The following is a 12,818-nucleotide window of genomic DNA, read 5'->3' as shown; positions in this document are numbered from 1 at the left end:
CAACTTTACCTTTAACATAACCTTGTATCAATTCCATTCTAATTTTACTTCTTTAACCTCGTCCTTATCTTAACGGTTTAAGAGAATGCTCCCACTCATTTCAATGAGTCTTTACTTAGAGAAGTAAAGGTGAATCTTATAAAGATTACTCTTCAATTCAATCGTTTTAGTCTTAAAACTTTCATTGAAGTGGTTGCGATATTTTGGTCAATTACGAATTCTGACAAAACTAATTACCAAAACAATCGCTTCAAGGTACTTAATTCAATTAAGTATATGAAACATAATCCATTGTAAGTAGAAGTGTTAGTCAAGAATCAAAAACCTGTTTGATAATGAATAACTTTAATCTATACTCTTTACAAGAGATCCTTAGCAATGGTTCATTCGAGGTCTTTAGAAGAAAAATTCAAATTTTGTCTTTAGATACGATGTTTTAATGGAGTTTTGAATCGAAATGATATCGTATATAAATTGTGGTAAAGAAATAGAACAATATAACAACGGAATAGTGGAAAACTTAACATTTATCGTTTTATTAATACTTGTAAACAACAAGTAAAGCATTTACATAGTGACCTCTACCCAACTATGATAAATGATTCCAAGACCCAAATTCATATCGACTTAGGCACGGTATGGCCGATGAAACCCTTATCAATATAACTCGGTGGATTAACGTTTTAATCGATTCTACTTTTAGAACTCTTGGTCGATAAAATTACTCTAATAATTATCTATAGCCCAAAACACATCCGACAAGGGCACGGTATGGCCGATGAAACCCTTATCGAAAAACTTTTGTTGAGTTCAATCCAAATTTCGAATAAATGTGTCCATGATCCAAATCCACATCAACTTGGGCACGGTATGGCCGATGAAACCCTCATTAACATGAACTCGGTGGATTAACATTCATCACCCACTTCTCCTACGTAACAAGGTTTGTACCCCGGTAGGGCCGAGTGCACTCCCTCGCGAAATAGGTTTTCATGGTTTCTACTATTTGGTAAGGCTATGTCTCAATTAATTGTTTTAGCGAGAGGTCATGTCAATTTATTATCTGTCACGTTTTAAGTGAACTAAAGCGGTGAACTACGATAATTCTAATTGACACGGTCGATAAACTCGATTAGATGATGATGCATGTTTTAGTTATGGCGATTTAGCGATGCATGTGACATATAAATAAAATGCAAAGCATAAAAATAAATCCTAGTATGGCCTTCCTAAAATAGAAAATCTAATTAACTATTACATATTCGGAAACCAACTCCATTGGTCCCTTGAACTTCGGTTGTGACACGCATCTCGAGGTAACACCGTCTTTATGTATCGCCATCTTGAAGAAATCCGTCTTTGGGAACTCCGAAATGAATAAAATTACATAATAAATTACATAATTTCCTATTATACATTTGTAACTATAATAAAATAAATCTATTAAATTACAAGACGGTGATACGAGATCACAATAAAATTACAACCGAATCGATATTCCCATACATTTCGGGTAATACCAATTAAAAACTAAGGCCATACTAAGTAAAAATTACATAATTCAAAATTACATAAATAAAATTATGACAATCATAAAGAAAATGCAGCATTATAATATGTATGAACATGCCCAATTTTATGCTAAATCGCCTTTAATTAGCCAATATCGTATATTACTCGGTTTTTACGGATATGCGTGATTTCAACATTTTATAATCTCAAAAATTACATAAATTCATATTTATGCATAAGTTAATTACCCTAACCTCTTAGGACTCAAAATTTAGTCTTCACTAATTATTTGACCATAATTAACTCATATGACTAAAATTTGTTCATAATGGACTTAAAATTATAATAAAATGCTATAAACTTCAAATAAATCACAAAATTTCAAATAAATTTGAAATTTAAACTCATGAACATTCTGGAAAAATACCATGACACTCATAATGTTCAAAAAACTTAGGTTAAAAATTTTGAAATTTATACGGAAAAACAATGTTGCGGTTTATCGGTTTTAACAAAACAATCATAAAAATAAGAGAAAAATTATATTCATTAACTTTTCAATTTTAGATCTGAAAAAGATAATAAAATACAACATATAATATTTTTCCTTAGTCATAGTGTATGTTTTATTAATATTTCACTAATAAAATCACTATTCATGCTATTTTTCTTCAAAAATCCATAAATCATGCAAAAAGACTTCACTATAGCCTATTATTTTACACACATCTTGTAAAATTGCATGTGACAACATACTAAATTTATATGACCAGATTCGAAATTTATCTCATATTAACCTATTTTTCACTTAAATCCGATTTTAACAATGAAAAATCCATATTTCCAGCATAAGAACTCATAAAATTATGAAAATTTCCAGATCATCTAAAAATAATATATGTGAAAACATATCCAAAAACCACTGGAAAATTCGAAGTTTATCTAATTTTCGTCCAAACATGACATTTTTATCATAAAAATCACATTTTAATGCCAATATAGTATAATATGAACAATAAAAATCCATAAATTAACCAAAATATCCTAAAACATTTTAGGACCAGAAATTTTAACATGCATGATGATTTTCGTGATATATCATAATAACACAAATTAAATAAGTTTTATATGTTATTCTTATAACTCGGAAAAACTTTTAACCGATTTGCATGCAAACAACCAAGGCTCTTGATACCGATTGAAGGAAAAGTAGATCTATATACTCAACATATTCATATATGTTTTATTTTAATTTGTCATAAAATTAAATGGTGGATCTTATGCATGCAAACATCAATATTTAAAAGAAGAAATCGGTTCCTTACATTGCATGTTTTGGATATTTGGGCACTAGTAAGGTCACCTACCTTACTTAGTTCTTGAGCTTTCCTTATGGATGAACAAGATTCAAAGGTAGAATCTCTCCCAAAGACATATACCCAAGGAACACTTATAACAACCAACATTATTTAGATCTAGTAATAATATTAGTTTTACTATAAAATTGACACAAAATAAATTGTGTTTTTCTCTTGAATATCTCGGTCAAGAGGGAGTAATTTTTGTGAGTTTATTTCTCTAGAATTATCATAAATTGTAGAGAGTTTTTGATAGATTTTCTTACACTAGAAAAATAAGATGATAAGAATGAATGAATAAATGAAAAGAAAAACTCTTTTCTTTTCTTCTATGGTTGGCCGAAAAATTGGCCTTGGGTAGTATGCTCAATGCCTTTTATTTTTGCTCTTCTCAAAAGCTTGGGTTTTCATGGCTACTTGTTAGCTTTCATCATTGTGTTTTCCACTTAAACAATTAACACAATTTCTCCACTAACTACCTCCATAATTTCGGCACTTTCATTATAAAATGGATGGTCCATCTTATTTTGTCATTTGTCAATTTGTCACATGTAACATGTTACATGACATGTCACAATGTAATGTATTTTTAACTTATTAAAAATCAACATACTCATAAAATATGTCATTTACAAAATCGACTAGTAATTCGTAATTACTCGTACCAAAAATATTTCCAAATTATAAATTACAACATTCTGTATTTATAATAATTTATTCATTCTGTTTCAATTGTTTCTGTAAACAATGATTTCATCTAAGTAATAAAACAATTCGATTACTTAGACCGTGTCTCATTTAATCGTATTTACAATAAGATACGTAAATTATAATCACAAAATCATCCGTCAATTTTAAGCAATTTAATTAACTTGTATCGGTATACGATTAATTAAATAATCAATTAAGAGTATTTCCCTATAGGTATGACCTAAGGGGATCAACTGATCACCACCGTCGCACGACAGTAATGTCAAACTCTAGTCAGCCAATCATTACCGATATCTATGGACCAGTTGACTGTAAAATATTACATCCCACATGTATTCTTAAAATGAGATTTAATAATGATATTTAAATCATGTGATCGCACTATTGTTGAGGACACATTTCCCAACAGTTCTACCCAGCATATTCACATTAGTAGATTGTGAAATATGTATCAGTCAACAATTTACACATAGATACAACAATCTATTAACCAAAATTTGCTAATTACCAAACACTTCTACTAAATCTGCTAATTGAAATATACTAGTCAAAACTGTTAATTCAATCTGTCATTTAAAATCTGCTTGACTAATCTGCTTCTGCTAATATCAATCTTCTGATTACCAAACAAGGCCTATATGTATAAAGTTTAAAATTTTGACTAAATATAATCAATGTCAATATTTAACAAGGTTGACTTTGAAAAGTGAATAGTAGTTTGGATTGTATTGGAGGACTTATAACTCATTTGCATAATAGGATTAAGAGTAGGAGTCACGGGCCGAGGGAGCTAGTAACATGGGGTTGCCCATGTTACCCCCAAACTCTAAAATTTAAAATACCCCTGTTAACATAGAAACACACGTGCCTCTAAAATTAGTGCTGCAAAGTTGGCATTTTGGTTTTCTAGAATTTGTGTTTATTTTATTACTTATTAATTTTCTTTTTTTACAATTACATTGCATTTTTTTCGCTATGCCATTATCATTAATAGGATTATGAGATATGCTTGACTGCTTGTAACTTATCATTATGGTCAAGAGTATCATACTCTATATATGAATAGGTCTCTCCTACTCTACGAATTAGGAGTAGTATATGAAAACTACGAACTCTTCTGATCTACTTTTACAATTATGTAGTATTAACAATAATTTCATTATTAAATAATACGGAGTAATAACTAAATTAAAAAAATATTTACAATTTCTCAAAACTTACTCTTTAATATCGTTTGAAAAGTTCACGTGTTTGAAAAATTGAAGTAAAAACGCTGCTGCACTATTTGTCTACAGTCATTGCACTGCCAAAGATGTCTTAGTCTAGTGGTTAAGACGGAGGTATTGTGGACATTAGGTCCCAGGTTCGAATCCCCTCTCCCCTCTATTGTAATGCGACTAGTGCGCACTTCGATTGACAAAAAAAAAAGTAATTGCCAATTCGTTTGATTAGGAAAATGAAGGACTTGACAATATAAGCTTTGTTATTATGCATCCTTGTCCTTCAACCCTATTAACGAATTTTTGTTGAAGAATCTATCATTACTTACCCATTAATAAAAAAAAAAAGATTAATTGATGGGAATACTCTAAACTATAGGGGTACGGCTAAAAATACTCTAAACCATGTTTTAACTATAAATATACCCAACAATTAGACGCTTCCGCCTATATTACAATACACGGACTGGTGACCTGATAAGCAGGTCACCTTTGTTTTTAAACAACTTTTAACCTTTTCACTCCCTCTTTTAACCTGTCTCTCCCTTTCTTTTCTCCAGGGCCGTCTTTGGGCCTGTGCAGCCCGTGCGGCTGCACAAGGCCCCAAAATTTTAGGTCCAAGAACCCATGTTAAAGGAGATAAATAAATTACAGCGTACAAATATTTCATTGAAAAAAAGTGCCTCAGTAGTAAGTAGTTAATCTTTCAAATGCTGTTTTGCGGGTTCAATACCCACTACTAACATTCTGTTTGTTTTTCCACTTACATTGAAGTGGTGGCCCCCGCACAGGTGTTTTATTTTTATTTTCATTTCAGAAGATTGAGAAAATAGGAGTATATTATTGTACATTGTACCTCCTTGAACTCAACAATTTTTTTTACAAGTAAAATTATACGACACCAAAAATTCGGGAAATTATCTCGAGTTTGGCTTGCCAAATTAAGTAACTAATTTTATGTTCTTGTGTGGGTAATTTATTACTTCATCTGTCCCGATTATTTGTTTAACTATTTCTTTTAAGGGGTGTCTCATTTATTTGTTTTTGAAGGGTATTTTGTTTAACTTGATCTTTGTGTCAAAACAAAAAATAAATAAATAAACGAATCAAATGGAGTATTTAATTTAACATATTTACATATTACATGGGCCCCATTTTTATATTTCGTACGGGGCCTCAAAATCTCCAAAACGGCCCTGCTTTTCTCTGTCATTCTTTTACCTTTCCCTCTTTCCTTCTCAATAACTCCATTAATTCTTCAACTTGCGGATTCGATTATTCTGGTACTCAAGCATGTATAGCATTAAAAGAAGAAGGGCGTTGGGCGAAAACGGTGCATTAGATAGGTATGGGGTGCTAACTGCTAAGTTAGATGCTATTAAGAAGGCTGAGGATACTGAGTTGTTTAAGGATGCTATGGGGAATATTGGGGTTTAGACGCCTCCTTTCGGTATTGAGACAACTATTGATGAATGTATTGCGATTGGTTATGAGATTCATGATTTTCCTTTGATTATTAGGCCATCTTTTACATTAGGTAGGACGGGAGAGGGTATATTGTTGGAATAAGTGTCCTCCGACAATAATGCGATCACAACTGTCGATCATAATGATCACATGTTTAAATCTCATTTTAAGAATACATGTGGGAAGTAATATTTTGATCAATTGGTCCACACATATCGGTAATGATTGGTGACTAGAGTTTGACATTCTGTCGATGCGACGGTGGTGATCAGTTGATCCCCTTAGGTCATACCTATAGGGAAATACTCTTAATTGATTATTTAATTAATCGTATGCCGATACGAGTTAATTAAATTGCTTAAAATTGACGGATGATTTGTGAGTAAAATTGACGTGTCTCATTATAATTCAATTAAATTAGATACGGTCTAAGTAATCAAATTGTTTTATTACTTAGATAAAATTATTATTTACGAAACAATTGAAATTGAAATTGAATGAATAATTTATTATAAATACAAGACGTTGTAATTTATAATTTGATAAACCATTTTGGTACAAGTAATTACGAATTACTAGTCGATTTGTATATGACATATTTTATGAGTATGTTGATTTTTAATATGTTAAAAATACATTACAATTTCACATGTCAAGTAACATGTCACATATGTCACAATTGACAAATGACAAAATAAAATGGATTCTCCATTTTATGCATGTACCGAAAATAAGGGTGGGAGGATAGAGTTTATATTGTGTTGTTTATATTTAAATGGAAACACAATGATAACAACCCTACTTCTAGCCTTGCATGCCTAGTCTCTTCTTGAGAAGAACAAGACCATGCATTAGCTCCCCAAAAGAGACCCTCCCACCGGTTTTCCATGATGAGAAAAAAAAATGGATTCCTCCATAATTCATTCACTACTTCAATTTTTTTTTCTAGTGTTAGAAAATAATGATTCTCTCTAGAACTTGTGAAACATTTTAGAGAAATAAAACCTCACAAAACTCTTCTCTCTTGACCGGAATAAGAGAGGACAAATTAATATTTTGTGTCCTAATTTTAAGTAAGATTAATATTATTACTAGTTCATAATAATATTGGTTATTAAGGGTATTCCTTGGGTATATGCTTTTGGGAGATGTTCTAATTTGGACCTTGTTCATCCATTGTTGGAAAGCTCAAGAACTAACAAGAAGGAGATCTTGTTGGTGGCCAAAAATCCGAAACACAAATGTAAGAAGTGACGGTTTCTTCTCCACCTTGTTTTATGTTTGCATGCATAAGATCTTGTATTTATTTTATGACCAAATAAAGTAATTCATATATGAATATTTACTTATGAGATTAATGAATCCTAACATATATTGCGTATAATAAAGAGTTTGAGGTGATTTGTAAATCGGGTTCCGCAGTTAGTTTGACGAATCATGTTTTGGTGGAAAAGTCTTTGTTGGGTTGGAAGGATTATGAGCTTGAGGTTATGAGGGAATTGGCTAATAATGTTGTTATTATTTATTCTATTTAGAATATTGATTCTATGAGAGCATCCGCAAAGGTGAGACTCCCCATATCTTCTCTTTCTTTTTCTTATTCGTCCACCTCATTTTTCACTAACTTTTCCATTTACCCTCCCCATTTCATAATTACATTTATGAAACAATGGGGTTCCCCAATTCACACACACAAATTTGGGAACCTCCCCAAAAGTAACACAAATTGCCTTACTTTTTTTTTGGGGAGCTTCTCTAAAAACAGTGAAACCTCAAATGTTGGGGAGCTTTGTGCAACAATGAGGAGCCCCATATGAGAAGAGAGAGGACATATGGGGAGGCACCTCCCCACCTTTGCGGATGCTCTGAGGGTAATGAGGGTTCATACCGGGGATTCAATTACCGTCGCTCCTGCTCAGACTTTGACTGATAAAGAGCATCAACGACTTAGGGATTATTCCATTGCCATTATTAGAGAGATTTGAGTTGAGTGCGGTGGTTCTAATGTTCAGTTTAGAGGGGGAAGTGACAAGGAGGAGAGAAATTACCGTTGTCAATGGAGAAGCTTTGAAAAAAAAAAGTTATAGTGGAATCAAATAGAAGGAGGGAGACGATGAAATAGATTATGGGGGTGTTTGGTAAATAGTAGATTGCTCAAAAAATAGCATATTTGGGGGTTTTAGCATGTTTGACTAATCAATATGCTATTTGGGGTGTTTGGTAAACAACATATTGAAATAGTAGATTGGGGTCGAATCTACTATTTTACAATATGCTGCTCCCACCAGCATATTCTATCAGTAGATTGGAAAAAATATATGTTCACCCTTTTACCCCTTAAAAAATATTAACCCTACTTTTATTCTAGAGTCTCCCATACATTCTCCTTCTCTGGAAAAAAAAGGTACGTTCTTTATTTTGTTTTCTCTTGTTGTTTTCAATTCTTCTCTTTATTATGCTTTCAATTTTCTGAACTCGGAATTGTTTGTTGGATTAATTGGCTCATTTTTTCTCTTGTTGTCTATATTAGCGTAAATTATGAATGATTTATGACAATTTAGAGTAAAGTATGTGACGGTAGATGTAGATGAATTGACCGTTCCTATTGTAGACGCTACCGTGCGTAATTAATTATATGACAGAGGCGAAAAGCGGTAATTGTATGGAAATATCAATTATTGCAGATCGTAATACCTTGTAGTATAAGAAATTGACGAAGTCAAGTTAATGTACATTAAGTTATTAAGCAAAAAATTGACTGTATGTCAGATTGATACAAAAGTACAAAATCTCAAGCAAATGTAAAGAAATTCTAGATTGAGGGGCAACTGTACTTCTTTCGAAAAGAGTTTTTCAAATGACAAGGAAATTTAGAATGTGCTAGTTTGTGAAGGTAAAATGTTATGTGAATTCCGCTATCGGGTTTTTATACGAATTTGGCCATAATTTCAATATACATATTCAAATAAGAGCCAGTTTTAAACTAACCAATTTCACCATAGATGAGCTCACTTTGTACTACGTCCACCCGTTTTTGCTATATATACGAGTAGTAGATACTAAAGGAGAGATTGAGATGGAAAGAGACGAGAAAGAATTGTGTATTTTGATTATACAAACTACACAAATTTCATACAACCAGTGCCATGCTATATATTCCATTTATCTGTTCTTTTTTCCATTAATGTGCAATGTTAACGGAAAAAGAAACAGTGTTAGTCTAAAGTCCCTTAACTGTAAAGTTATGGAGTTCAGGTCCTTACTTGAAAAAAAAATTGATAGTATAGGTCCTTTTCTTTGGGTTAACTCCTGAAACTTCATTTAGTAATGCTATAGATAAAACAATGTAATATTATAATTATGTTATATTAATGCTCATAGATGTCAGCGAACAATGGAGAAAGTCAAGGGGGAAAGAAAGAGCTAGCTGGTCAAAAGATACTTTGTATGAGTTTTTTTATATCTGTAATGCGCAAATGCAAAGAAGTAAGGGAAAAAAAGGGGAAATAACATCCCAAAGGGTGCCATGGAAGGCAGTAGAGTCACAATTTCGAAAGAAGACAAATTTACACTACGATAAGGTCAAACTTAAGAGCAAGTTAGATTGGATGAAAAGTCGATGGTCACTTTGGAAGCAATTAAAGGGCAAAGAAACCGGATTAGGTTGGGATCATGAAAAAGGGACTATAAGTGCTAGTGATGAGTGGTGGAATCAAAAGATTCAGGTAGATGTTCTTATACCTTATTTTTATCATTTAAACATTATAAAGAGCAAATATATATATATAATTTTTTTTGTTCATAGGAAAATCCCAAATTTGGTGCATTTCGAGATGAAGGGATTGAACAAGATCTTAAGTATAAAATGGATCAATTATTTGGGGTTTCAGTAGCTTCTGGAGCTAATAAGCACAATCCTTTTGAAACTAACTCAAGTGGAACAGATGAACTTGATGTTACTCCTTATGTTCCTTCTCCACCTCATAGTTTGAATATTAACAATCTCCCACCATATAACGAACATGAAGATGTAGGTGATAATGGAAGTGGTGCATGGGAGGAATTTTGGACAGAAAGTAACTCAAGTCCAATTCGCAGTCCAGTACCTATTCCAAGTCCAATGTTAAACTCAGTAAATGAAAGCGGCGGTAGCAAGGGGAAAAGGCCTATGGAATATGATATCTCGGAAAATAACAAGAGTGTTAAGATAAATTATAGTTCTACAAAAAAGAGGGGAACTGCTACATTAATTCTTGAGAATATAGAGTTCTTGCGACAATCAATTGTTGAAAGGAACGAAAAAAAAGTGAATGAATCAAGTGACGGTGTTGGGGATGCTTTGACAAAGGTATTTAATCTACCTGGCTTGAAACCTGGAACAGATCTTTTCAACTTTGCTTGTTCATTAATGTCGGATTCAACAAATAGAATAATCTTATCTCGTATGTCAGACAATGGTGCAGCTATAGCTTGGATCAAATTCTTGTTTAGCGAGCGAAAAAATCAATAAATGTTTTTCTTTTTTCTACTGTGTTAAGTGGAATTCTTGAACTTTGCGAAATAGATTTTGATGTTTTATCAGACTTTGTAATTTTTATTTTTGATGATTGTTATTTGGTTGAAGGCTATAATGCATTTGTATGTTACATTTCTTTTATTATTATGCAGGAATGAATAATCAAACTCAGCAAAGCACTATAATTGATGATGAAGATGACGACTTTTGGGATTTAATTGCTTGTGCAACTAGTTATATTGCTCTTTATTATGTTATGTACATACATAAGGAGCCATGTATGACATCTTTTCTAACTGGTGAAAGATGGATGAATGAGTTGTTAAGTGGAAATGAAAGACGTTGTTTTAATATGCTACGGATGAACCCAGATGTATTTCAACAACTATGCAATGACTTGGAAACCGAGTATGGGCTATGTAGTTCACATAGGATGTCAGTCATCGAAAAAGTGGGTTTATATGTGTACACTTTAAGTAAGGGTGCATCCAATAGAGATGACCAAGAGAGATTTCAACGATCTGGTGAAACCCTGAGTAGAGTTTTTAAAGAAGTCTTAGATGCAATGGATGGTCTGGTAAGAGATATACTTAGGCCAAGAGATCCAGAATTCAAAGAAATTCCTTCAAAAATTGCACATGATGATCGATATATGCCCTATTTTAAGGTAATTATGTATGATTACTTGAATATACGTTATTTCGCATATTTACCGATGTATATATACATATTTAATAAACAATAATATGATATATATTAGGATTGTATCGGCGCCATAGATGGTACACACATAAGTGTAGTTGTCCCTGAAGAAGACCAATTACGATATAGAGGAAGAAAGGGCATACCAACTACAAATGTATTGGCAGCATGCGACTTTGATCTATTATTTACATATGTTTTGCCTGGATGGGAAGGTTCGGCACATGACTCTCGTATATTCCTCGATGCAGTTGATAATCCAAGTTTGAAATTTCCTTACCCACCACGAGGTAAATAATACTTTGATTTTATTAAGATTGTTTTTTTTTTCAGTCAATACAATTTAAAGTTGATAATTATTAACATTTCAATTTCTTGTATTAGGCAAATATTATTTGGCTGATAAAGGTTATCCAGAAAGAATAGGGTACTTGACGCCGTACCCAAAAGTAAAGTATCATGAAAATGAGTTTAGAGGAGCTCCTCCGAGGGGTTCTAAGGAAATTTTTAACAGGGCTCATTCTTCATTAAGAAATTGTATTGAGAGGGCATTTGGAGTTCTCAAAGCGCGATGGAAAATCTTAGGAAAGATGCCTCAATACTCCCTACAAGATCAAAATAGGATTATTTGTGGAGCTTTTGCATTACATAATTATATAAGAAGAAACACAATTAGAGATGAAGCTTTTAGAATCATTGACGAACACCCAGATTTTATACCTCTAGATGTATTGTAAGATGTGGCTAATCATTGCTCGCAACCTGCCACCGAGTCTTCGGGAACTAAATAAATGTCAATTGTTCGCGATAACATTACTTCTAGTTTGATGGCTAGTAGAAGAAATCGACGTCATTAAATTGTTTGTGTGATGTATTTGGCAAATATTAGTCAATTAATTATCCATGTCCTTATTTGTCATTTTACAAAGGATTGAGATAATCTGCTAGTTTGAATATGCTAATTACCAAACACCTTTAATAAAATCTGCTAATTGAATATGCTAGTCAAATCTGTCAACAAAATATGCTAATTATAATCTGCTTTTACAATCTGCTTCTGCTAATATCAATCTGCTGTTTACCAAACAGGGCCTATAGGAGATTTCAGATGGGCTCCACCTATAATTACTTGCTACAACATGTTGTAAAGACATCAATTCTATTTAAAGCGTAGGTGTCTAATTGTTGGATATATTGGTAGTTAAAATATGATTTAGAATATTCTCATCAATTAATCAATGCATCAACAAACAAATAGTTTTATACCCGTGCAAAAAAATGCACGGGTTTACTTTTTAAATTTAATTAATTATAAAACGATAAATAAAAATA

The 12,818-nt window shown here is 32.3% G+C and overlaps 1 pseudogene; it reads left to right on the top strand.

Moving 5' to 3' along the window:
* The first annotated feature begins 10,133 nt into the window (after positions 1 to 10,133).
* LOC141628811 (uncharacterized) lies at positions 10,134 to 12,277 on the top strand (annotated as a pseudogene).
* Positions 12,278 to 12,818: the final 541 nt, after the last annotated feature.

This window comes from Silene latifolia, chromosome Y (genome assembly GCF_048544455.1).
Source record: "Silene latifolia isolate original U9 population chromosome Y, ASM4854445v1, whole genome shotgun sequence".
In the NCBI taxonomy this organism is placed as follows: Eukaryota; Viridiplantae; Streptophyta; class Magnoliopsida; order Caryophyllales; family Caryophyllaceae; genus Silene; species Silene latifolia.
This window is presented reverse-complemented; position numbering and strand designations above follow the sequence as displayed.